Source organism: Macaca thibetana, chromosome 12 (assembly GCF_024542745.1).
Source record: "Macaca thibetana thibetana isolate TM-01 chromosome 12, ASM2454274v1, whole genome shotgun sequence".
NCBI classification, from domain to species: domain Eukaryota; kingdom Metazoa; phylum Chordata; class Mammalia; order Primates; family Cercopithecidae; genus Macaca; species Macaca thibetana.
In genome coordinates this window covers 18,453,614-18,480,588 of record NC_065589.1, presented here as the reverse complement: position 1 = coordinate 18,480,588, position 26,975 = coordinate 18,453,614, and the positions used below count along the sequence as shown (strand labels likewise).

The 26,975-nt window shown below is 41.3% G+C and overlaps 1 pseudogene; it reads left to right on the top strand.

The window, feature by feature from the left end:
* The first annotated feature begins 992 nt into the window (after nt 1–992).
* LOC126932289 (ubiquitin carboxyl-terminal hydrolase 21-like) lies at nt 993–26,227 on the top strand (annotated as a pseudogene).
* Nucleotides 26,228–26,975: the final 748 nt, after the last annotated feature.

Below are 26,975 nucleotides of genomic sequence, written 5' to 3'. Positions count from 1 at the left end.
AAAACAAAGGAGATCCAGTTGAATCCAATCAAATATTTTGATGAAAATGCCCTTGGTATTTTAGGTGTGTGTGTCTGCGTGTGCACATGTTTTCATGATAGAGGAATGCCGAGGGAAAGTGGGGTTCAGGGGAAAGAGCCTCATTCAATCAACCTGTATTATCTAAAATAATTTCAAATCAAGTATGAAGAAACGGACTTGTACCCAGGCACAGAGCCTTGAAGGTCTTGCAAGATAGGACATGGTTTTTGAAAAGTAATTATATAAATGAAAATTTTCATAAACCGCCAGGTTTTTTCTTTATCTAATTTCTTCCCTAAAATGTAGCACAAAGCCAAGGAAAGCCCCTAAGATTTCAAGTGAGGTTCATTAACATTTTTTAAAGAGATTTTAATTTGAATTTCTTTCCAAAAAGTATTAAGCTTGAAATGTTAGGTCTTTAACCATTAACGTTACACAACCTACATGATTTCCTTTGCATTTACAAAACTTATTCTGTCTTCATATTAAAGGAACATTTAATGACAGCCTATTGTGTTCCAGGCACTGTGGTAATTCTATGGGGGTGTCTGTTGGTTGGTTTGTTTTTGGAAGAATTGACAGTCCCAGGGAAGTCTTCCCCTAAATTCTGACAATTGTGTCTTCTGGCAATTTTCTTCTTAATCATCAACCTGTGGGGTGACTAAACCTGTTGTCAAATATTTTAAATCTCAGACCAGCATCTCCATCACTGCTCAGCCCAGTCCAAGCACCCACAGCATTGCAACCTGCTGTGAATTCAAGAGATAGAAGCTAATTTTACTGTAGGCTTAAGCAGTATGGAAATAGAAGGCCACATTGCTCCATAATATCATAGGACACACTCCATGGGAAAATATACCCTTTGTGCAGTTGTTTGTGATTTTGTTGTTTCTGGCCCAAGCTCTCCTTTATTGGTGTGTGTGACTGGGAGGACACTGCTTTGGGAATGAATCACATCCTGTTCTGGAAACATGGGAGGATGTTCTAAAGAGCACGTGACCCATTGCTGGGCTTGGTCGGAGCTTCATTTGCTCTTTATTGGAATTTGCTCTTTTCTTTTGGCCTTCCAGAAGTTAGCAGAGACTGTACGGCAGCTCTGTGGGTGAGTGGTCAGGGGCCTGATGGGGAATGGGTGAGTCTAAGTCTCGATATTTGGGGCCAAGAGAACTTCTCCTTCACCCTCAGAGGTATCCCTGAAAAATTAACTCTAAATAAGGCAGATTAATAACAGAAAGAGCTTTAAAATTTATGACCACCATGCACGCAGGGAGAGTCGCAGGGCGATTGCCCCATATTCCATGGAGGTACATAGGCTCATATACCCTGTTTCTTTGGAGAAAGGGAGATGGGGAAGTGTGGCTGATTTTTAGGGGGATAGTAAATGATTTTTAGAAGAATTCAGTGGGCTTGATGAACACACAATGGCTTCGGGCAAAGTCTGTTTGGCCTGCAGAGTGGACAATGGTTCGTGACAAAAGTCTGTCCAGGTTTGTTGACAGATTTAGTCTTCCTTCCTGTGATATGGTTTCAGTTAATGAAAACTCAGAGAAGGGACCAGAAGTCATTGTTTTCTTCTCTGGTACATCCAGAGTACAGGCAGATAAAAGAACTTAAGCTTGTGGTTTAGAGGAGGTAGAGAATTAAGAGACAGGAGGAGAAGGAGAAAAAAAAATTGTTCTCCTTGGTGAGTCTGTCCAGCCTTTGTGTGATATGGTAAAAGTCTCTTCTAGCATCTGATAATCTCTAAGGGCCTTTAATTCAAAGTATTCATTGTGCCTGGGAGCCATAATTGTGCCCTGCTCCCCTTCATGACATAGGGCGGAATATGATTCTGGAAGGTCAATGGGAGCAAGTGGGAGAGGAAAGGAGTATTGACTATAGCCAGGATGAACTGAGAGAGGAGATAGTGGAGGTGAAGTTGAAAGGCACTGCCCTTAAAAGAGGCAGCATTGAAACATATATTTAGACTTTTAAAATTAAAATGGGGTTCCAGCTGAAGCCTGTTCTGAGCCAATGCCTTTACTTCCAAATGACCACGGAAATGACTGGATCAGAGCAAGGACTTGATGGAGCCAGCATCGACGACCTGAATTTCAAAGCTCTTCTGGGAAGTACATGGAAGTGATAACAGAATACCCTAATATTTCCAACTTCAAGTGTCTAAAGTAATCCCAGAGAAGGGACTTATAGTTCTAGCATCCAGAGCTGTGGCCAGCCTGCTTCTGGTGATGATATCCTGGGTGTGCAGAGCAAGCTAAGGAACCCAAGGCATAGGCTCTGAGTTGTAGGGGGCTCACCCAACCAGACAGTAAAATAGATTATACAGTTGTAAAGGTAATGATGTTATAATTAAAGAAAAAATAAATAAACAGAGTATAAAGTCCAGAATAAGCTGAAGAATATATCAAAAATTATGAAGGCAGTATAGTATAGTATTGGAAGAGTTTAGATTCTGAAGATAGCCTGATTGGGTTTGATTCCTGGCTTTCTACTTCCTGTGTGATCTTGCATAAGTCACTGAATCCTTCTGTGCCCATCTCCTCCTCAGTAAAATGAAGATAATATCAGAAACTCATGGGGTAGGGATGAAGGGGACTAATGCAGGAAAGGCACCTCACATGGTTCCTGGGACAGAGTTATCATTCAATAAGGGTTAGGTATTATCATTGCATGGAAAGAGTAGCTTTCAAACAAGGGAACTTGATGATTTATTTAATAGAGAGTGTTGTGACATTTGGCCAGATATTTGGGAATAAACATTTGATCTTTTCTTTATATTCTATACCCAAATGAAGTTCAACCGCACTGAGAACCTAAATAATTCTAGAAAAATACATAGGCCAATATTTAAATAATTTTGTAGTAGAGATGGCTTTTTTAAGTATAACAGCAAAAGGAGAAGGCTAGAAGGGAAACAAAAATGGATAGACTTGGTTATATTTTAAAAATTGAAAGCTGGGCCAGGTACGGTGGCTCACGCCTGTAATCCCAGGCAGGCAGATCACGAGGGAAGGAGTTCAAGACCAGCCTGGCCAACATAGTGAAACTAACGATACAAACGATACAAAAAATTAGCCAGGCGTGGTGGTGTGGGCCTGTAATCCCAACTACGTGGGAGGCTGAGGCAGGAGAATCACCTGAACCTGGGAGGGGGAGGTTGCAGTGAGCTAGGATTGTGCCATTGCACTCCAGCCTGGGAGACAGGGTGAGACTCCATCTCAAAAAAAAAAAAAAAAAGAAAGCTTCTGGGCTTCAAAACAATGCAAACCGAACCCAACTCACCCTAAGCAGAATCAGAAAGTAAATGACAAGCTAGGAAAAATATTCACAACATCCAAGACCAGGGGTAATACACTTAATATATAGAGTACATTATACTTTTTAGAAATCGATAAATCTTATAAATCAACAAATATCCATCAATCAATAAATGTTTAACATCTTTGCCAGGAAAAATAAGCATAGGACATTATGAATAGGTAATTCATAAGGAAAAATATATAAATAGACAAAAACATAAGATTAATCTAATGAGTAATCAAAAGGCCATGATTGAAAATAACATAGCATTTTTCACTTTTTAAAATGGCAATAATTTTTAAATGACCATAGCCAATATTGGTGAGGGTGCAGAAAAACAGGCTCTCTCCCATACTGTTGGCACGAATATAAATTGGCTCACTCTCTCGGTAGGGCACATTTTCAATACATTCTTAATGTGTGTAACTTTTGGCCTAACTCTTATACTTCCAGGAATTTAATTTTTAAAAATGTTCTGAGATATGAAAAGAAATAAATTTGACCACAAAGGTATCTACTACAACATTTTAAATAATATCAAACAATTAGACTACCTTCATATCAGATAACAGGTTACTGGTTAAATAAATGTTAATACATTTATTATTTAGCCTTGAGAATGAACTTTTCAGTTCTTGCTAATTGACTGAAGACCCAGCTGCTAAACTCTGAAATACATACCTGGTTATGGAGAACCTTGAGAAATAGCACACCCATACAATATATTACTAAATAAGCATTATTATTGGTGTGGCAGGAGAATAACATGTAATGACACAAAAAGATGATCCAATTATATAAAGTGTGTGTGCTTGTGTGTGTACACAAAATAAGTTATATGTACAGTATGATATTAGGAAATACAAGTGTAAATAAATGTATAAACAGAAAATGTTATTTCTCAGGGGTGAAATTAAGAGTTACTTTTCTTTCTTTCTTTTTTTCCACTTATCCAAGTGTAATTGTGGCTTTTATTTTGCATTATTTGACTTGACTTTTATTTCACATCCTTCTCCATGCAACTAGACGTGCAAAGCAAGATGTTTTAAGAGAATAATCATTTTCCGAATCAGAATAGGAGTTTGATGCCTATATGTGTGAATGTCAGTCCTCAAAATGGTCGTTCTCGAATATTTCATTCTGCTGTTACATTAGGTAGATGGTGTTATAAATGCATATTTTCTTTAAACATTCTGTTAATGTTGTTGAAAGTTGTTTTGATACCAAACAACATGGCATTCACCACGTAGCCAATGAGAAGACACTCATCAGACCCTTAGATTTTCCTCCCCGGCCCAGGGGATTTGCACAGACAGTCCTTACCCAGGCCAGAGCTCCGGCCCTTGACTTCCTCTTGGTACCTGGATTCCAGTCTCTTGCTACTCGCGGCCTTGAGATGGTTTTGCATTTGCCCAGGGCCTCTGAGCCCGGGCTGCCTCCTCATCACAGTGAGTGTCCTTCCAACTTAACTCTTATACACAGTCCTGCCTTTCCTCTCCCAGTTTGACTCGTGCCCTAAAGTGCTTCTCAGAGGCCATTTTCTCTGTTCTTCTACTTTTTATTATTATTATTTTTTTTAGATGGAGTCTCTCTCTGTTGCCCAGGCTGGAGTACAGTGACGCAATGTCGGCTCACCGCAAGCTGCACCTCTCAGGTTCACGCCATTCTCCTGCCTCAATGTCCCTAGTAGCTGGGACTACAGGCCACCACCACCAGGCCCAGCTAATTTTTTGTATTTTTAGTATAGACAGGGTTTCACCGTGTTAGCCAGGATGGTCTTGATCTCCTGACCTCGTGATCCACCCACCTTGGCCTCCCAAATGCTCTTCTACTCTTAATGGTGATGAATAGACTTTCCATTTTCCTATTTTGTTTTTTGTCAAAGTTGTTTTCTAAAAATCTTTCCTGAGCTCTTTACAGCCCCGACAGGTATAAACAGGTCTTCTGAATTGTCCCCTCAACATGTCTCTCTTCAACCTTCTGAAAACAAATTCTGTCTGGCCTTCAGATACCTCACTTATGGTCCCTTCAACTATTAAGAATACTAAGGCTCCCATGTGCAATAATGGAGACAGATGCCCCAACTTCTAGCCCTCCTCAGGTTGCCCCTGTCACCACCACTGCCTAGTGGAGAAGAGGATTTTACTTTATGGGTTTTCTCCCTATATTACTCCTTCTTCCTGTTCCCTGATCTTGGAGGAGTTGTCCTTCCCTCGGGCTTCCCAGGGACACTTGCTTACCATACTCTTTCCTTCCTTCAGTTCCATCAAATATAATTCCCATATCTCATGCCCTCTAGGCACCAACTGATAGACCATCGTGTCTCAAGCAGACAAACCCAAGGCTTTGTGTCCATCACAATTACCTAAGGGAGATTTTCAAAAGACAGTTGTCTCTACCCCACTGCCATGGTCTGAATATTTGTGTCCCTTACAAAATTCTTATGTTGAAATCTTAACCACCAATGTGATGGTATGAGGAGCTCACGAAGCCTTTTGGGAGATGATTAAGCCACAAAGGTAGAGCTCTCATCAACGCGATTGGTGCCCTTATAAAAGCTATCCCACGAGTTGCCTTGCCCCTTCCACAATGAAAGGACACCAGAAAGGGGGTCTCAGCAGACACTGCATCTGCCATCACCTTGATCTCCAACTTTCCAGCCTTCAGAACTATAAGAAAAAAATTATGTTGTTTATAAACCACTCAGTTTGTGGTCTTTTATTGTAGCAGCCCAAACAGACTATGACACCCCAACCCCCGCCGTGAAGATTCTACTTCAATAGGTCTAGGTAGTATCAGGCTTGGGGGCTTCAGTGGTCCTCATGTTTCAGTGCAAATCAGAATAACTTGGGGAGTTTTAGAAAATTCACATGCGCAGACACCACCCTACCCTCTTGCAGTCATTCAATAAATAAAGGTAGGGATTTGTCATTTTGTTTACACTACATCTCTTGCTCAATGTCTAACAAGCATGAGTAGAGTCGTCTGGTATGTTTGTGTAGACTGAACAACTTCAGAAGGGATGCTATTTATATAAATTATTGATTTATACAACAGGATGGTCTTGTGAAATAGGCATCTAATAAATACTGAGTAAATGAATGGGAAGATTGGGAAAGAAAATCTTTCTAAAAAGTATTACTCACTTTCAAGTAGCAAAAAATGAAAGATGAAAAGCAGACCAAATTAGGGAAGCCTGTTACAAGAGGCTGAATAATGGCCCCCAAAGATGTCCGTTTCCCAATCCCTGGAACCTGTGACTGTGTTGTTACTTTCCACGACAAAATAACTTTGCAGACGTAATTAAGGACCTCACTATGAGAAGATTATCCTGCATCATTGGAGGGGGACCAGTGGAATCACATAAGCCCTTATAAGTAAGAGAGGGAGGGAGGAGAGTCAGAGTCAGAGGCGGACATGTGACGGCAGATGCAGAGGTCATCGCGATGTGATTGGTGGAAGGGGCTATGAGCCAAGGAAGGCAGCAGCCTCTAGAGGCTGGAACAAGCAGGAAGCAAAGTCTTACTTGGAGCCCGCAGAAGGAATTCAGCCCTACTGACGCTTTGATTTTAGTCCAGTGTGACCTGTTAGGGATTCCTGGCCTCCAGAACTGTAAGATAGCAAGTTTGTGTTGTGTAAGCCATGCAGTTATGGTAATGTGTTACAACAGCAATAAGAAACGAATGCAGCCTTCCAGAAATGATACGTGGGAGGGAATTTCAGGCAAGGGGGTAGACGGATTTGCTACTGCATATGCTGCATTTGCTGCATAACAAATAACCATATACTTAGCAACTTAAAACAATATCATCTCTCTTTTCTTTCTTTAATATTTTATTTTAGGTTCCAGGGTACATGTGCAGGTTTGTTGCATAGGTAAATTGTGTGTCATGGTGTACAGATTATTTCATCACCCAGGAAATAAGCATAGTACCTAATAGGTAGTTTTTCAGCCCTCATCCTCCTCCCACCCTCCACTCTCAAGTAGGCCTTAGTGTCTATTGTTCTCTTCTTTGTGTCCACGTGTACTCATTGCTTAGCTCCCACTGATAAGTGAGAACATGCGGTATTTGGTTTTCTGATCATATGTTAGCTCACTTAGGATAATTACTCCATCCATGTTGCTGCAAAAGAAAAGATCTCTGAGTAACAATTCATAGTGTATATACGTACCACATTTTCTTTATCTAGTCTACCGCCGATGAGCATTTAGGTTGATTCCATGGCTTTGCTATTGTGAACAGTGCTGTGACAAACACACATGTGCATGTGTCTTTATGATAGAATAATTTATATTCCTTTGGGTATATAAATGGGATTGCTGGGTCAAATGGTGATTCTGTTTAATTTATTTGTGAAATTGCCAAACTGCTTTTCACAATGACTGGACTAATTTACATTTCCACCAACAGTGTATAAGTGTTCCCTTTTCTCCACAACCCCACCAGCATCTGTTATTTTTTGAGTTTTTAATAATAGCCATTCTAACTGGTGTGAGATGATATCTCATTGTAGTTTGGATTTGCATTTCTCTAATGATTACTGATGTTGAGTATTTTTTATATGCTTGTTGACTGCATGGATTTGAAAAGTGTCTGTTCATGTTTTTGCTCACTTTTTAGGAGGGGGTCGTTTGTTTTTTGTTTGTTAATGTCTTTAAGTTTCTTATAGATTCTGGATATTAGACATTTGCTGGATAAATAGTTTGCAAATATTTTTCCCCATTCTGTAGGTTGTCTGTTTACTATGTTGATAGTTTCTTTTGCTGTGCAGAAGCTCTTTGGTTTAATTAGATCCCATTTGTCAATTTTTGTTTTTGTTGCAATTACTTTTGGCAACTTTGTCATGAAATCTTCACCAGGTCCTATGTCTAGAATGGTATTTCAAAGATTATCTTCCAGGGTTTTTATAGTTTTAGGTTTTACATTTAAGTTTTTAATCTATCTTGAGTTGACTTTTGTATATACTGCAAGGGTGCGGTCCAGTTTCAGTCTTCCACATACGGCCAGCCAGTTATCTCAGCACTATTTATTGAATAGGGAATCTCTTTCCCATTGTTTGTTTTTGTCAACTTTGTTGAAGATCAGATGGTTGTAGGTGTGCAGAATTACTTCTGGGCTCTCTATTCTATTGCACTGGTGTATGTGTCTGTTTTTGTACCAATATCATGCTGTTTGGCTTACTGTAATGTTGTAGTATAGTTTGAAACTGGATAATGTGATATCTCCAGCTTTGTTCTTTTTGCTTACAATTGCCTGGCTTTTCAGACTCCTTTTTGGTTCCATAAGAATTTTAGAATACTCTGTGAATAATGGCATTAGTAGTTTGATACGGATAGCACTGAATCTATAAAGTTCATTGAGCAGTATGGCCATTTTAACAATATTGATTATTTCTATTCATGAGCATGGAATGTTTTCCATTTGTTTATGTCATCTCTGGTATCTTTAAGCAGTGTTTTGTAATTCTCATTGTAGAGATCTTCCACATCTATGGCTAGCTGTATTCCTAGGTATTTTATTCTTATTGTGGCTATTGTGAATGGAATTGCATTCTTGATTTGGCTCTGAGCTTGGATGTTATTGGTATAGGGAAATGCTGCTGATTTTTGTTCATTTATTTTGTATCCTGAAACTTTGCTGAAGTTCTTTATCAGATCAAGGAGATTTAGGGCAAAGACTGTATGGAGTTTTCTAGATATAGAATTATATTCTCTGCAAACAGGGATAGTTTGACTTCCTCTTTTCCTATTTGGATATCTTTTATTTCTTTCTCTTGCCTGATTCCTCTTGCTATGAATTCATATACTATGTCAAACAGGAGTGGTGAAAGAGGGCATCCTTGTCTTGTTCCAGTTTTTAGGAGAAATGCTTTCAACTTTTGCCCATTCAGTATGATGTCAGCTGTGGATTTGTCATAGGTGGCTTTTATTATTTTGAAGTGTGTTCCTTCAATGCTTCATTTGTTGAGGGTTTTTAACATAAAGGTATGTTGAATTTTATTGAAAGTATTTTCTGCATTTATTGAAATAATCATGTGGTTTTTGTTTTTAGTTTTGTTTATGTGATGAATCACATTTATTGATTTGTGTACATTGAACCAACCTTGCCTCCTAGGAATAAAGCCTACTTACTTGATCATGGTGGATTAGCTTTTTGATGTGCTGCTGGATTCAGTTTGCTAATGTTTTGTTGAGAATTTTTGCATCTATGTTCATTGAGGATATTGGCTTGAAGTTTTCTTCTTCTTCTTTTTTTTTTTTTTTTTGGTAATGCCATCTCTTATCTCACAATCCAAGATGTCAGAAGTCAGGGCAGGCTTGACTAGATTCTCTGCTCAGGACTTTGCCAAATTGCAATCAAAGTGCTGGCCAGGCTGGGCTTTTATTGGAAGGATCTGAAAAAGAATTGCTTCAAAGTTCACTCAAGTTGTTGGCCAGATTCAGTTCCTCGGGGATGTAGAACCAAGGTCACCATTTCCTTGGTGGCTGTGAGGTAGGGGCTGCTGTCTGCTTCTAGAAGCTGCTCCCATTACTTGCCATGGGGCCTTCATCTTCAAGCCAGCAATGGTACATCAAATCCTGTTTGTGGTTCCAATCACTGACATCCTCTTCTGTGACTAGCTGAAGACAGCTCTGCTTTTAGAGGGCTTATGTGATCCATCAGGCCTGCTAGACAATCTTTCTTCACCTTATAATGAAACAACCATGGAGTGGGATCTCATCATTACTCCCAGCATCCACCCACACTCATAGGGAAAGGGGCAATACAAAAACAAGGGTCTCTGGGGGGTGATTCTTAGAATTCTGCCTGCCACAGGGAACTTCAGGTATAGTGCTGGTCAGCAGTAAAACCACCACTTCCCTGCCCAGACAAAGGCCAGCCCTGGGTGCCCATGCAGGGCCTTGAGGGCTTCTTGTCCAGAATGAGGTTCATCCTTCATTAGCTGTGGGTGGACAGATAAAAGGACTTTGGATTACAGTTGGGGGTTGAGAGCTTGAAATAAAAACAAAAAATAAAATTATGTACTGATTTTACTTATTAGGACTTTCTCGTTTGTGTATTCTTGATATTTAGATGACAAATTATTACTTTGCACTCCGTCTTACAGAAATGTCTGCAATGTTCAGTAGGGGCCTGAATCAAACTCTCTTCCTTAACTTCCCTTCCTCCTTGCTTTTTGGCCCTCACCCAGGCCCAACAACTCCCTTATCAGCAGACAAAGGGATACACCTTTTGACCTGCACCAAATAGAATCAAAGTCCCATTATCAGGTCAGATGCTTATGCAAATCAAAGTATTATTAAAAAAAAAAAACAAAACAAAACAGAAGGACACCGCGGAGTGTATGAGCTCTTTCTTAAGTGAGTCCCTTATTTTCTTTAAGCTGTGGATTCCTACTCATTTGGCTAGGTTGATTCATTTTCAGGTTTGCTTTTGTTTTTCATTGTTGAATTTCAGAAATCCCATTTATTTTCATTTGGCTTAGAAGTCTTCTGAGAATCAGCTATTTCTTCTGTAACTCTCCCTAAGTAATTCTTATTCTATTTCTAATCTATAAGGTTTTCTGACTTTTTGCCCTTCAAAGCAATTTGGTAGGCAGACATCACACAAGCCTCTTCACATCTCATTTTATCCTGTAGTTCTGCCACCCACTCGGAGCTTTTGCAGGAATTTAGTGCTATTTTTGTCATATCCGGTTAATGCCAAAAAACAATTCTCTGGTTTCACCACTAAAGCTCTTAGGAGGATCTGCTACATGGTTAACAGAGCTCAGCAGTTAGTCCTACATTCTTTACTTCTTGTTATTTCTTGTCATGCTTGTACCTTGCGAACTTCATGATGTCATCCAGTTTGGAATACCTTGCTTCTGATATTTGCCCATTCACTGAACCAGAGGATTTGGGCCCCTCCCTCCTAAAAGCAAATTGATCGATGACTGGATCTTTAATACCCCCTTGCCAGCTTTTACCTTCTGCATGAAAATCTGAAGACTTATGAATGAGGACGGCTATATCCTGTTTCATCAATAGTCTCTCACTACATTTTTTAAAGGAGTGATCTGGAAACTTTTATATTCGTAAACATGTAAAGGTGTTAGGGAGTTAATTCCCACATATGAGCATGTAATGCAAGCCCAGGAATGTTCCTGTGGAAAGTTTCTTCATGACACATTTGAGGTAGGAATCAGGTCATACTCTTCATCTGTTACCCCTTCACGCGCTTTGTTCTAGACTCATGATGTTAATTTTGATGCACACACTTTCTCCATCATGTGCCCACTCCACAGTCACGCCTATGAACAGAGGTGGTGAGTGTTGATAGTATTTGAAGAATCCAGGAATAGCTGAGTTCTCTCTGCTCCTCAAGCCTGCCTCCCTCCTTGGGGTTGTCAAGGGAACAGAAAAAATGAAAATCCACTTACCGTTTTATGACAAATTGTCCTAAGTCCTAACTTCCCCTACAGTGAAGCACTTTGGAAAAGCTTGGAAGCCCACCCCTTTCCACTCCAGACCTGAGGGCGCCTGTGTGGGGAGGAGTAAAGTGTGGGAGGACGAGATAGCAAGATTTTGTTCAAGGACACAAGCTCTGCCTCCACTGACCCAGCCAGCTGCAAGAAGAAAGTGCGGGTACGCGACTTTGAGATACACCTCCCTCCACTCTCCTGCGTTTCCACTGTTGGCCTTCTTTTCATCCTTAAAACATGCCAACTTCTTTTCTCTCTCTGGACTTTGCATTTGTTAGTAATGGCATTCCCCATGATAGTCATTTCCTCCTCAACTTTCATGTCAGAACTCAGATGCCACTAGCTCTGAGGGCTCTTTCTTGCTCATCCTAGCTAAAGCATTCCTGCTGACTCTTTGCACATGTGAGTCTATTTCATATTCTTTTTTTTTTTTTTTTTTTTTTTGACATGGTCTTGCTGTATCCCCCAGGCTGGTCTCAAACTCCTGGGCTCAAGTAATCTCCTGTAGCTGGGACTACAGGCATGCCATTGCGCCCAACTAATTAAAAATGTTTTTAAAAGAAACAGCAACCTAATTTCATATTTTTGATAGCACATATTGATAAAGAGTGTGTACCCATTGCCTTCCTCCTCCCGTTAGAATGTCAGGGGCACTGGTTTATATGTTGCTGTATCTCCAACACCTAAAACAGCACTCAGCTCATGGTAGGGACTCAGTAAGTCCTTGACTGGTTGCCAGTGACCCATTCACCAATGAGCATAACCCAATCCATGTCTTGAAATCTAGCCAATCAGGTCGCATTACCTCTTCTAGCAGGGGAGTGAGGAAGAAGGTGGGAAGTTTATTGTATTAGTTATCAGTTGCTGCACAGCAAATAACACTAAAACACACTGGCTTAGAACAATGGGTATTTATGATCTCAGTGTCGGTGGTCAGGAATCCAAAATGGCCTTAGCTGGAGCGTTCTTCTCTGGGTCTCCCCTAAGGATGCAGTCAAGATGTCAGCTAGAGCTGCAGCTATTTAAAGCTTGATGGAGCTGGAGGGTCTGCCTCCAAGAAGGCTCATTCACGTGGCTGTTGGCAGGAGGACTGAATCCTGATGGCAGAAGGCCACTGGTAGGAGGCCTTAGTTCTTCCCCACATAGACCCTTCAATAAGGTGATGTAAGTGCCTTGACTATCCGGCAGCTGGCTTCCTTCAGAGCCTGTGATAAGGAAAGAGTGGCAGAAGCCACAAAGTCTTCTATGATCTAGCCTTGAAAGTGACATATCATCACATCTGCCATATTCTGTAATCACACAGACCAACTTAGGTATGATATGGGAGGCAACTACACAAGGGTGTGAAGATTAGAAGCAAGGCTCACTGGGGTTCTTCTTGGAGACTACCTACGACACCTTTCCTCACCCCTAATCTACGTTGCTTAGATTTCCTTTCTATCTGCAGCACTGATGTGCTATGACAGATTAGGCAGGAGCAGGCCAGGGCAAGTGAAAGCTGGGACCTCAACCATTGACTGTTGAGCTGAGAGGTGGGATAAACCTCCATGCAGGATGCAGAGAAAATTACAGTTTGACGAGCAAAACAAAGCATCTTTACAAAGCGACAGTCGATGACAGAGATAGTTGTAGAAAATAGTCGACAAGACATGCAGGAGACCACACAACATACAGAAAGGTGCTGACAAGAGGGTGGAGACCAGTGACCAGGATCCACAAGCATACCATTATTTGAAGATTAAGGTTGCAATAAGCTGAAATCCTGTAAGTGTATAATGGAGTATCCAGCCCCACACTTTAGGTACCCAAACAGGACTCTGATCCCAGGGAGAATTTTGTCAAATTCATTGCTTGTTCTTGGTCATTGTATACAAGACTGTGAGTGGGTACATGCCTTCCTTCCTGATACTCTAATTTCATCTTCTTGCATTTCCAGTCGTGCTCAATAGCATATACTTGCAAGAACACTGCACACTCTTTTCTTTCTCCTTGCTTCTGGCAATGGTAAACTTCATTGAATGCACATTTCTGTTTTGCCTGACCAACTCCTGCTTTTCCTCTAAAGTTCATCTCAGCCTAACCCCTTTCGAGGTGACTTACCTGGCCACTTCCATCTGCCTTGACCATCCAGGTACTCTCCTTCAGAACCCCCTTATAACCTTCCACAGATCTCTGACACTGCACTCACCCCTGTCTCCCCGGGGGCCCCTGAGCTCCTTGAGGGCAGAGACAGAGCCTTTTGTTTGCTGTGTTCTCAACACCTTGTCCAGGACTTACCATATCAGAAGCCTCATTAACACCTTTATAGATTAGTGAAAGGAACTACCTGGGAGGCTTTTTCTGACTTTCTTACTGCAATGTCAGAATGGAGGATGTCCTCCACCATGCCTTAGGAAAATTAATAAAAAGTGAATATTCTCAGGGACTCAGTCCCAGATCACCACCAAGGATTGCACAGGGTGTGACCTCACAGGTGCTATAACCACTGAAGCAAGAAAGAAGTGTTATGCCCCATGTATAAGTCTGTTCTCACACTGCCTTAAAGAACTACCTGAGGCTGGGTAATTTATAGAGAAAAGACATTTCATTGATAGACAGTTCCACAGGCTGTATAGGAGGCATGGCTGGGGAGGCCTCAGGAAATTTATAATCATGGCAGAAGGGCAAAGGGGAAAGAAACAAGCATGTCTTCAACATGGCGGCAGGATAGAGAGAGAGAAAAAGGGGAGGTACTACACACCTTTAAAGAACCAGATCTTTTGAGAACTCTGTCAAGAAACAGCACTAGGGCGATGGCACTAAGACATTAGAAACCACCCCCATGATTCAATCACCTCCCACCAGACCTCACCTCCAACACTCAGGATCACAGTTCAACATGAAATTAGGGTTGGGACACAGCCAAACCATATCACCCCAGGAGGCAGTGTCTTCGGGCAGTGGCAGGCACAGGGATGCTATAGCACATGGAAGTCAGGAGGGGTGAGGAAAGCCCACAGTAACCTAGACATGAAGATGCACTCAGGCAAAGGCTCCATTTCACACAGCCTTCCTTGCAGGAAAGTGTGGTCCAGTGACTAAATTCCGTTCAGCAGAACCTCAATGGAAATTGTGTTAAATTTTTGTAAAATGTCCTTAAGTGGAATGTGTGCTCATCCTTTCTCCTCTCTGCTTCTGGCTGGAATGTGGACATGTTGGCAGGAACTGGAGCAGCCATTTGGACCATGAGCTATCCACGAATGCAGGCCTCTTGGGGAACAGCAATGAGACAGAATCATGGGAATGATACCATGGCACCCCTGCTGGCCTTGGGCCACCTATTTCAGACTTTTATACGAGAGGGAAATATAGTTATATATTTAAGCTGTTTGGCAGAGGGGAGGGTCATGTGTAGACAAACCTAATCCTAGAGAAATATGGGCAGTTTGTATGACATTCCCAGGAATTTTGGGCTTCTTAATGTCTTATAGCCCAACTATATTCTTGGACTTGAAGGTGTAACATGTGTATCCATTCAAGATTTTACTCGTGGTAGAGGGGATTCCATACAGGCAGACTGAGCTTGGGAATAGATAGCGGTTGCAGATGGATACCCCTGGGAAACTCTGACATTCTGAAGAAAGATAATGCTGGTGATTGTGCTTGTGGCTTCTGATGGAGCCATATAGTCTTAATGTCAGCCAGCACTATCCTTCAGGAGTGCCCATGTACCCAACTTCATCTGGTGTGGTGTAGAGCTACAGGCAAAACTGACCCAGGAAAAAAATAGGGTAGTGATGATGGGGTTGACAGAACAGTTTCGGGGTGAAGACTTCCTTTGAATCTATAAAGATCCATCTCCTGAATCTATTTTACCACTCTGAGGGGATGTTTTTGAATTAACATACACTCCCTGTAAAGTTGCAAATGCAACAGTCATCTATACCTTACTGATAATTGCTTTAATCAGACCAAGTATTAGCAGTGGTCAGCTTCAAAGGAATAGAGTTTGCAAGAGAGCAAAAGCAGGGAGAAAAATATGGTGGTTCATTTGGAAGAAGAGGCTTGCCTTGGGCTTAGCAATTCAGAGCCCAGCAAGGCTGAGGGTCTGCAGGGTGAGGAGGAGAGGACTGTGGGATGGGCTGTGGAAAGACTTGGTCCACTTTTCAGTTGGCTCCCGCTCCATTGGAGTTGGTGTGCCCTGAAAATCACCTCAGTGCTGTCCTTGGCACATCTTTGGAGCCTGGAATTGTCAGAGCTGTGGTGTCAGGACTTGCCTGGAAGCTATGGACTACAGCCAACCATGGCTTGGCTTGGACCCATGAACTGATGGTGGCAGCCATTTAGTAAGTGCTATTGATGAGGAAACTGAAGCTTGGTGAAGTTGGGTAATTCACACAGGCCACAGATGGTCAAGCGGTCTGACCCCATTTAGTCTGACCCCAAAATGCAAACATCCTTAGTGTAGGGCATCCAAGGGTCTTTCTACCTGGCTTCTGCTCACTCTTTCCAAGAGCCAGAGAAAAGACAGGGAGGAGCAGAAGACGGGAAGTGCAGCCTCCTGCTGCAGAAGGACACATAAGAACAGCTCAGCCCCTCCTCTTCTGACTTCTGTCCCTAGTCCCGCACTTCTTCCACTCTCTTTTCTGTCATTCTTGGGAATTTTCAGTAGTTTCCAAACCTGTCTGCTTAGGGAAATTTTAAAAATATAGATTCCAGGTCCCAAGTCAAGGAGCCTTCTAATTTTGTTGGCTTTGGTGATAGTGATTTGCCGTCCAGGCTGAGGACAGGAAGGGACTGGGGTTGGAAGAGCCTCAGAAATCTCCTTCTTAGATGCTTAGGCCTCTAGTGCATGAAGTCCTTTGTGATAAGAAAACAACAACAAACAAACAAAAATCACCACCCCTGTGTAAAACCAATGGGGTGGGTTGAGAGACACCATCTCCTGTTTGGTGACTGACTATGAAATTTTAATCACTTTGACATACTCACAAGTCACATGGAAATAAAATGCTTCCTGGGTTTCCTTAAACATTTTACTCCCTTTGGATAATAGGGAAGCAATTTTGCTGACTTAGGAAAACATAGAAAAATAGGTGAACTTTGCCTTCGTCTTCCCTCATCACTGCCTCCTCTGAGAGGTTTCCAGGGCTCTCATTCAGTCCCATAGATGCTCCAGACATACCTCCTGCACCCCTTCGCAGCCTTGGACCCTACAGGTCCTATGCACCTTCTTCCTCTCTCTACCTTCTTTGCCCCCAGTCTCAGCTCAAATCCTTTTGTTCCCTTAGGTCAAGAGAGCAGCTGCTTGCAAAGCAAGCTAATAAGTGGATGCCCTTTGAGATACCAGTGACTTCGTGCATCCCTGGAGATCCCTACACTTCCTGAGATTTCACCCTTCTCTGTTTGCTTATAGGATTGGTTGCTGATCTTAGTAAGAGGCCATATGCTAAGGAACTCAATACTTCCCTGGAGAGGAATCAAGAATTGATGACATGACTGAAACACAGGATGCTTGGTATTTTTGAAGTCTGGCTACTAGTGACTAAGGATGAAAGTGTAGACTAAAACAACAAGCCAGCTTTTCAGTGTTACTCTGCATCTATTACATTGAAGTATGTTTGAGTAAAGTAATAGCAAATTATGCTCTGTTCAAGCAAAGTGACAGTTGTCTGCTATTGCATGAACATTCAAGGACAGCAGAAAGATGCATGGAGTGCCCTTCTGACTGTTCCCATCAGGAGAGGCAGCTATGAGATGGGCCCTTCAACGTCAAACTCTATTAGCCTTAAGGATACACACTATGATTTGTGGGGATTAGGAGGTTTGCTTTAGGATCACAGAATGTTAGCATCAGAAGGGACTTTCCAAAGTGAATTTTTTTTTGACTGATAGCAAAATTGTTTTGCCATCTCTGAGCACCCCTGCCAGCTCACAGGAGTTAGAGGTAGCTCTAACGATTGCCATGTCTTGAGGGATGGAAAGAAAGATTACACACCTTCAAAAAATGGGGAAGAGCAGATACTGGGTGCCCTCCAGAGTCTTCTTTGCATACCCTTCAATAATCAGAAAAATTGAATTAATTACTGATGGCCAAGGACCCTACTGGTATTCTCAAGAGGAGATGATAGTGCTCCATTTATGGAAAAAATGTCCTCAGATCCCAAGGGACCCGTTGTTTTTGACGACTATTCTTTGTTCAGGATACACCACCACAGATGAACACCATACTTGCAGGATGGTGTATTACACCCTTGACATGGTGAGCAAGCCCAACTTAAAACCCCCAGAATACCCACTGATATGGTTTGGCTGTGTCTCCACCCAAGTCTCATCTTGAACTGTAGCTCCCATAATCCCCACATGTGTGGGAGGGATCCAGTGGGAGATAATTGAATCATGGGGGCGGTTCCCCCATACTGTTCTCATAGTAGTAATAAGTCTCATGAGATCTGATGATTTTGTAAGGGGAAACCCCTTTGGCTTGGCTCTCATTATCTCTTTGCTGCTGCCATGTAAGATGTGCCTTTTGCCTTCCACCATGATTGTGAGGCCTCCCCAGCCACGTGGAACTATGAGTCCATTAAATCTCTTGTCCTTTATAAATTACCCAGTCTCCGATATGTCTTTATCAGCAGTGCGAAAACAGACTAAAACACTCACCCTAATATCAGAAAGACAATGGCCAGAATTGCATGTTCACATATATTGCTGGGTGAGACCTCTTTGTAAATAGTAGACAACTGTAAGATGCCCTTTCAATTCTTGCCCCACTGGGCTCTCCATTCCCTGTATATCCAGCCTTTTGTCTACTTGGCTATTGAGACCTGGACATCATATAATAAACAGCTCAAAGCCCCTGTGGCAACTCCCTTTCCCTATGACTCAACTCTGACAGCCAACACGCACTCGCTGGCAAGCTTACTCTTTGCAAGGTTGGTCCTGCCACACAGGTTTTTATTTTTAATCTAAACATTTCCAGAAACCACAAGGTATAGAATTATTTTCCCCTGACTCATATTCAGATTGGGATTCTGTGTTTATTATAAAGCTGTTGTTTTAGGAGCATTTTAGGCACAATACACCAAGCCTACGAAGTTGAAGTTTAACCTCCCGGTCATAAGAAAGGAGCTCAGTCTATTCTTGGACCTCCTTGGTGTTGAACAGACAGAGACATGGGTTTTAAAAGACGGTGTTCTAATTTCTCACTAGGTCAGGCTCCAGCCTACAATGGGAGTTGTTGGAAGCCTGACAGCCATTGTAGAGTCCCGGGGTGGATGCCTGAGAGTGCTATTGTGAAAACAAGGCAGGAAAAGGAATTTTTCCCCCTCATACATCACTTTTTATCACATGATCCTGTAACTCACACACTTTTCCCTTTATAGCATGGCCTATCCTTCTCAAAGCACGTTCACACACAGCACCCCTTCCTTTATTCCTGCCATAAACAGGCATGAAGAGGGACCTGTAGAGCCTTCTTGCGTGTCCATAACATGACCCCCACCCTCCTCCCAATCCACACGACCTTTTCACCACCATCTGCCAGGATGCTATTGGGACAAATCTCGGTCACCATTAGGAAGCTAGGATTCCCCCACCTCCACCCAGTCCTCTCTCATCTCCAGTCTCTCACCTACATACAGTACCTGTATATCATCCATCTAGTCCCATCTCCCACTTCTGCACAGAGCAAAACCTTGCCATGGGACCCACTGGAACTCAAGATTCATTATCAGCAAAATCGCCCATATCCTCCCCGCCCCACCCATCAAACTTTCTTACCTTCTTATCCTGTCTGAATGCTTTCTCTGCAGCTCTCTTCTATCTCCCACAGCTTTCATGGTATAAGCCCAAGGGCTTAGAGGTGGGGTAGGTGTTGCCCTTGGTCCTTATTGTCCTTCTCCCAAACCATACTCGTACCCTCTTTCCTCCCTTTTCCCCCTCAATTTTGAAGCCCATGCTATCAGACTAAACCACTTGCTACCCTCCTTACTCCAGCCATCGATAGACCTGCAGGTCACGTACTCCTGTTTCTAGAAGAGTTAGCTCCTGGCTCAGGGTCACTCTCCCTATTGCCACATTCATCATGACCCTTGAGGATTTCACACCCACTTAGGTGATCTTTCTCACCCCTGGCCTCTGAGGTCCTCTGCAATGATTGTGTCCTTATCCTTCCTCATCCATGCATCTCATGGTCTCAGCCTCGCCATAACCACGGATTTCACTCTCCCATATGCTCAACTTCAAGCACCTCCTTTTCTAACCCCATTCTCCCAGCTATTGAGGTTACTCCCTCTGGTATCTTGGCTTCAACAATTCTTCAGTTCTATTGAGGCTGCATTGCTTTCCTATCACTGCTGTAACAAATTACACATATTTAGTGACTTAAAAAAACACAAATGTGTTGTTTTACAGTTCTGGAGGACAGAATTCTGAAATCAGCTTCACCCCGCTAAAGTCAAAATATTGGTAGAGCTGGTTCCTTCCAGAGGCTCTCAGGAGAGAATCCACTTCCCTGCCTTTCCCAGTAGCTGGTGGCCACCTGTATTTCTTAGCCTGTGGTCCCTTCTCCATCATCAAAGGGCATCACTCTCTCACTTCAGGTCTTTGGTCAAAAGTTATCCTCATTGTTACATTCTGTCCCTTATTTTGCTTTTTCTTTGTTTTAGCTTTTTTGGTTTTTTTGGGTTTTTTTGGTCTAATTTGTATCCTCCAACCATCCCTGATACCTGGTCTAGATATTAACCTCCATGAGGATAGGGAGTTGTTTGGTTCATTGATGTGTCTAATAATTTAAGATAGTAGGTGCTCAATACATATTTATTACCAGAATAAATAAGTTTTAATCTCACTACTTTTAAAAATCAATGCAGGGAATTAAATTAATAATTACTAAGAGGACAGGCATTGTGCTAGACATTGGTATAGGGTTGTCAGATAGTTTCAACAAAATTACTAGCTGGAAACAATTTATCGAGTAAAGATTGTTTATCTCATGGAACATTTAATGATGGAAATCTGCATTTACGTTCCTTTTATTACCAAGTAAGTGTAATTTTTTTAAAAACCTCCAACAAACCACAGAGTCTGGTTTTTACTGATTCAGGACTGGTTCTGTTACAGCCATTAAACCAAGATTGCTCATAGCACAAAAATTTTTTTTCAGTCTGGTATTCAATACAGAAGTTAGAGCAATTATAAAACCAGTTCTTACATAGAGCAGCAGGTTCCTTGTGGAAAACACATTTCCACTTATCAAAAAATGACATTCTGTTGAGAGATATGAACATCATGTCCAAAATACCAACTCTCCTTCCAGAGAAAATTTGGAGGGAGCCCCTTTCTTCTCACATTGACAACCTCCAGATTTGAATTACTCATCAAAAGATTTATCACGATTAGACAAGTGCAAAAGATTCAGAGCATGGTATGGTGAATTCTAGCCATTCCTTCTACAGTTTGAGACCTCTTAGATTCACATTTGTGCTGTGGCGGTAAATTTATGATCTACATAAACATGAAGCTCATTTTTCTGCAATTTGTATATGGCCTTCATGCCAGAGATTATAGCATCTTTCTTTTTATGGTACTTTGAAACCAAATTAAATCTTTACAATTCTTGATTCAAGGTTGATGAAATTACCGAAAGTGTCTTGTCTTTTTAAAGTTCTGCAACAAATAATTTAAAATTTTGCATGTTCTTTGATTTATAGCTCCTTAACTAGAACTGTATCCTAAGAAAATAGTCCTGTAAATGGAACTTAATGGAATGTATTCAGGTATTGGAAACAGATAGGCCTGGGTTCTGATCCAGACTCAAGCATTAATATCACATCCCCATGTGGTCTTTTTTGTTTCAATTTTCTCACCTGTAAAATCAGAATAACACTGTATATCTTTTCAGATTGTTGTGAGATTTCGATATATTAGAAACACAGCCCCCTAAGCAGGTCTGATCCACAGAAAGTGCTGAAAAATGACAACAATCAAGGGTCCCACAGAGCTAAAACATGACTTACAGTGTTGAAAATTTTGGAGCAAATGAAATATCCAGCAATAAGGGATTGTGAAATAAATTTTGGTAAAGCCATGCAATGAAACTTTCTGCAGCTATGTGGAAAGACATTGCAGAAGAATTTTCAATGACCTAGAAAAATGTTCATGATAAAATGCTATGTGAAATTCCACTCATAGGTATAGGAGTAAAACAGGTAGTCAAACAAAAACTTGTACATAAATATTCATAAAAGCATTATTTGCAAAAGCCAAAAGGTTGAAAGAACCCAAATGCCCATCAGTTAATGAATGGATAAACAAAATATTGTATATCCATACAATGGAATATTATTCATCCATGAATGAAATAAAGTATTGAGACATGCTACAGTATGGATGTACCTTGAAAACACTATGCTAAGTGAAGTGAAAGAAGGCAGATGCAAATCACACATTTATGATTCCATTTGTATGAAACAGCTAGAATAGATAAATCCATACAAACAGAAGGCAGATTAATGATTGCTATGGGCTAGGGGTGTGAGAAATGAGGGGTGACTGTTAATTGTGTATGGCGTTTCTTTTTAGGGTGATGAAAAAGTTCTAGAACTAAAATTGTGCTAATGGTTGGACAACATTGTGAATGTACTTGATGCCACTGAATTGTACACTTTTAAATAGTTAAAATGGTAAATTTTATGTGTTTTGTATCACAATTAAAAATGTTACCTGAAAAACTATAGCTTGAAAACTTGTGTTTACAGTGAAATATTATTTATATCTACTTATATGTGCACACACTCCTACTACACACACTGGAATTTATACACCAAAATGTTAGTAGTGGTTATTTCTCACCATGATATCACAGGTGATTTTTAAAATCATCTGTACTCTCTTAATTTTTTCAATAAGTATATACTACTTTTATAATAAGAGATGAAGTTTAAGGATAATAAAAGATGAAGTTTAAGGATAAAGAATCACAAAAACAAAATTGTTGAATAAATGTAAAAGATGAAAGTAGACCTGATATAGTTTGGCTCTGTGTCCCCACTCAAATCTCATCTTGAATTGTAATTCCCAGGTGTCAAAGGAAGTACCTGGTGGGAGGTTACTAGATCATGGGGGTGGTTTCCCCCATGCTGTTCTCATGATAATGAGGGAGTTTTCATGAGATCTGATGGTTTTAAGTGGCAGTTTTTCCCTGTGCATGCTCTCTCTTGCCGCCATGTAAGGTGTGCCTTTCTTCCCCTTCGCCTTCCACTATGATTGTAAGTTTCCTAAGGCCTCCCCAGCCATGCAGAACTGTGAGTCAGTTAAACCTCTTCTCTTTATAAATTACCCAGTCTCAGGTAGTATCTTTATAGTAGTGTGAAAACGAACTAATACAAAACCCAACACTGACCTGCCCTTATGTTTACACAATAAAAGTATTGAGCATTATTTCATAATTACATCCTGTGTGCTGACAGTTCTGAAGTGTGCTTTGCTGCATAGAGCCAGCCATGTCTGCCTTTCACACCAGAATTTATGTGGAATCAAGTCCCATACTTTACGTCTAATTTGCAAATCACTGTAGTAAGGCATAAATTCAGAGAGTAAGTAGAAATAATTGCACCTAAGTCATGGCATGACAAGATAACACCTACCCTATATATATATATATGGTATATGCCCTATATATATATGCCCTACTTTAAAAAGTATATATATGTATGTTTTTCCTAAAGGGAGCACTGAAATCCTAGTCAGCGGGGTTCAAAACAAGACATTTAGCAATTCTACTTACACTTGCCTTCATTTATCTTATTAACCCCATGAGGAAAACCTCATTATTCTTATTTTATATAAGGTGAAATTTGGACTCAGCTGAATCACTTCCTTGGGTTCAGGGTGTTAGTAAATGGTAGGCCCAGAATTCACACACAGGCTCGTGGGAAACTCAAGCTCATACTCTACCTGCAGTCACTATCGCCTTGTCATTTCATGGATGAAGGAGCAGATGTTCAGAGAGGTAACCTAACTGGGCCAAAGTCACAGCTAATGTATGATAGACTTGGGATTTGATCCTCGTCTAGTGAATTTCCACCAATCTCAGCTGCCTCCCCAGCATTTCTTGATGATACTGACTACATTGATATCATTCTCTTTCAGGACACCAAAAAGACCATTATACAATACAACTTCAAAGAACTAGTAAAAAGATAATGGGGACTTCAGAATAAATAGGTCTTATATGTGGAAAGAATAATGGCTCAACTAAGAATAAAGGTCTGACATGAAGTTGTAAAATGTTCCAAGTATAAACAGATGCAAATACTTTATTTTAAATGGTATGATCACATAGAGATAACACTGAAATATGATCTACATTAAAATTTGAGCGGCAATGCAAAATGAATGAACCCTCTTAAAGACAGAATGAGACAAAACTTGGTATGAATCTCGCAAGCAGAGCCATCTGCCAGCCTGGCGAGCCATCCGGAGCCATTGTTCAGCAGACATAATCTGTATGAGAGCAGGTTTTTATATTTGAGCCACATCCCTGTTGCTCCATTGGTAATCTAAAGGTGAACCCTATCAGACCATGTTCTCTAGCCTAATTTGAAGGAGTGAGTTTAGTGTAGAAATTTTCAGCCTAGAGAGAAAACATGTATTGTTTTCCTTCACTTGCAACCCTTCTAACATAATAGATGATTCCCTCAGATGAATCTACCCTGGGTCCTATTTTGCACTCTCCGTCATGCTTCTGAATTCTTCTCAAATCCTGCTCAGAGCCCATCTGGGAGCTCTCCAAGCTACATATTAACCAAGTGACCTTGGTATCCTTGTTGCTTCATTGCAAGCATTTGTGCTAAAATGACATTTCTTTCCCAAGACACTGACCATATCATCCAACCTACTCTTTTTTTTTTTCAAGAAATCTCAATGACATTCAAACTCAATGACTTGACCTTCTGGTTCTTCCGTGTCTCACTTCACGCCTCTGCCAGCCTTTGCCTCCTGTTCTTGTCTCCTCTCATACCTCCCTGCCCTTTCATTCAGGCTCTCCCTCCGCCCCTCTCAGCTGCTTTGTGTTTTTGTTCTCAGGTTTTTTTTGTGTGTTCCTGGTCAACTGTCTTGGATGGAAGCTTCTCCCTCAGCCTTATACCTTCAATTTCTGTCATGCTCACTTGCTTTGTGAAGATTTCTTGTGTGCCCAGAGTGGTACCCCGGTGATCCAGGACCTCACCTAGCTTCCATTTTCTTGTTCCCAGCCTGTGCAATGGAAGGCTGGAAGGGAGTTATTCACTGAGAGAGCTGCACACTAAGATGGCCAATTTGAACACATATCCAGACATGGGAAGATAAGCCAGAGGAGCACTGCTTCCTCATTCATTCACTAATTCTTCAGTACGTTTGTTAAGAAGTCATTTCACATCAGACCCCACACTGGGTGACTAGCACATGTGTGAATGTGTTTGTGTTTACGTGTTATTTACAATGAGTCGTGGCAGGGTTCTTGAACTTTCTTGGTCATGGCACCCCCAGTCTGTTAGTACTATTTTTATGGCTCCACCAGTCTAAGAGTAATAACTAACAGTTTTTTTTTTTTTTAAACAATTAGGCTTAAACAACTTAATAAATACATATAGATTAACAATTTAGTAGACATTTGAAAAACATTCTTCTCTGGATATAGCCAGCAGGATACCCAAGAGTTCCTGACATTCTTTATGGAGTGGCTACACCTTGAAATCAACCACAGAGGTTGCGGGGCTTCACCAGTCCCTGCCCATGGTCCAGCTCCCTCTCCACCCCACCGAGGGGGGTGCTATGCTAAAAGAGCCTGAGTTAAATGATGAAGACTGGGCCAACCTAATGTGGAAGTGTTATCTGGAAGAACAAGAGGACAACAAGATGGTGGATCTGTTTGTGGGCCAGTTGAAAAGTTGTCTCAAGTGCCAGGCCTGTGGATACCACTCCATGACCTTCGAGGTTTTTTTTTGTGACCTCTCCCTGACCATCCCCAAGAAAGGATTCACTGGGGGCAAGGTGTCTCTGCGGGATTGTTTGAGCCTTTTTACCAAGAAAGAAGAGCTAGAGTTAGAGAATGCCCCAGTGTGTGACCCACGTTGGCAGAAAACAAGCGGTGCCAAAAGTTGACTATACAAAGATTCTCCTGCATCTTCATGCTCCATCTGAATCTATTTTCTGTCTCCCGAGGCTCCATCAAGTAAAGTTCTGTAGGTGTAGACTTCCCACTGCAGTGACTGAGCCTAGGGGTCTTTGCCAGTGGCAAAGTTGGAAGTCCTGTCTACCAGCTGTGTGCCCTTTGCAACCACTCAGGCAGCATCCACTGTGGCCACTACACAGCCCTGTGCCAGTGCCAGACTGGTTGGCACGTTTACAATGACTCTTGTGTCTCCCTGTAAGTGAAAAACAGGTGGCATCCAATGAAGCCTACTGTCCTACCAACTGACGCAGGACTCGCCCCAGCGCCTGGGATGCCCCCTGTAAGCCCTGGCCCTTGCGAAGCCCTTTAAACACCCTTAAGCCCCAGGATCCCCATTTATCTTAGAGACATCTATTTTTGTGTCTTTTAAATCAGAGAGTGGGGAGAGGGTGATTGTAGCTCCATATATATATATATATATATATATATATATATATATATATATTTTTTTTTTTTTTTTTTTTTTTTTTTTAATTAAAAAGTACCTTTCCAAGTGGAGGCTCCCTGGTCTCCCAGTCCCATGTACAGAGCTCACCAGGCCCCTGCCCATGTACAACCTCCAGACCCTCTGCAATCTTTCTGTGAAAAAAAATGTATTTAAAATTTGAAATGTATTTGAAATTGAAAAACATACTTTGAAAAATGTATTTTTATTTTATTTGTAAATAACCATGGTTACTTACAAATGGGATTTATGTGCATGTTGGTCACTGCATAAATTCTCAAACCTTAGAATCAGATTGGATGCTTCCACACTGCATGCTTACTTGCGTTTTAAGATAGTGACCACTAAATTCAGCTTTGCCAAAAATACGACATTATGAAAAAGAATGTAGCATAATATAATCTGAACCTGAACACCTTTGAGCCAGGAGTTCATGTGGTATCTGACCAGATGCTGTGTTTCTCTAGAAAATTTAAAATATCCCATATTTACCCTATGAATTTGCTGTGGCACCCTGGGGTGCCTCAGTGTACAGTTTGGGATCCATGG